This window comes from Cryptotermes secundus, unplaced genomic scaffold (genome assembly GCF_002891405.2).
Source record: "Cryptotermes secundus unplaced genomic scaffold, Csec_1.0 scaffold661, whole genome shotgun sequence".
Classification (NCBI taxonomy): Eukaryota; Metazoa; Arthropoda; class Insecta; order Blattodea; family Kalotermitidae; genus Cryptotermes; species Cryptotermes secundus.
In genome coordinates, this window is record NW_019745089.1 from 1053830 (window position 1) to 1054892 (window position 1063).

Genomic DNA, 1063 nt, shown 5'->3' on the forward strand with positions numbered 1-1063 from the left:
TTTGTTTACCGTAAAACGGCTTATCGCAGAGCAGACAGTGTTCCTTACTGGCCATGCCTAAGCAGCGGTAGGCCTGTACACACAAAGAAACACTAGGCAGTCAAGCGGGCGGGAGCACAACCAAGACACGTCCGTTCAGCTCGAGCGCTCGAGCAATAATAATAATAATAATAATAATAATAATAATAATAATAATAATAATAATAATGTTGTGTTAACCATCTCCATGAAACGGAGTGAAAAGGTAAAGTTATCTCTGTTCTTAACTGATTAAGCAACACGCCATGAAAACGTATGAGAGAGCTGAGATATCAACTCCACCACTTTCAACCTCGGCACTAAATGGAGATGAGCGGTTTGCTTCATGCCCCTGCCACTTACTCCCGTGGAAAGCACCAGTATCCTTTAGATGGGAGGCTGGGTGGGCTCCAGGGCCTATCTGGACCCTGCTGAAATGATAAATATCTCTTGACGCAGCAGGAAACTGAACCACGAGCTTCCAGCTTCCAGCCCGTAGCCTAGTCGCTACACCGGCTCCGCTGGGACGATCACATCACAAGCTCCTTCATTTAATTACCGTATAGCTCAGTAGGTATAATGACGGGATACGGGCTGGAAGGTTGTGGTTCGATTCTTGGGTGGGCCAAAGAGATTTTTTCTACTTCATAGAATCCAGACCGGCTCTGGAGCCTACTCAGCCTCCTATCCGATGGGTATCAGGGTCTGTCTTATCCCCGGTAAACCGGCGGGGGCGTGAAGGTGACCACATCTATTATCGAGGTCACGAATGATAGAGCTATACCTCAGCTCCCCCATAAGTGTTCATGGCGTGTTGGTTAATCAGTTAAGCACAGGGACAACTTTACCATAAATGCTTTAAGATGACGTACTTCTGATGTGCTTGAATACTGCCTGCCGTTTCGAGAAACAGCTGAGTCTAATGCGCTTTAAATTGCATGATGCGGTGAGGTTTAGCTGGAGTTATTTTGAGAGTGAAGAGGACAGCTGAAGACAGTCTACGCTGTCTCTCAGACTTACGCTGTTGCAAAGTGCCGAGTCTTCA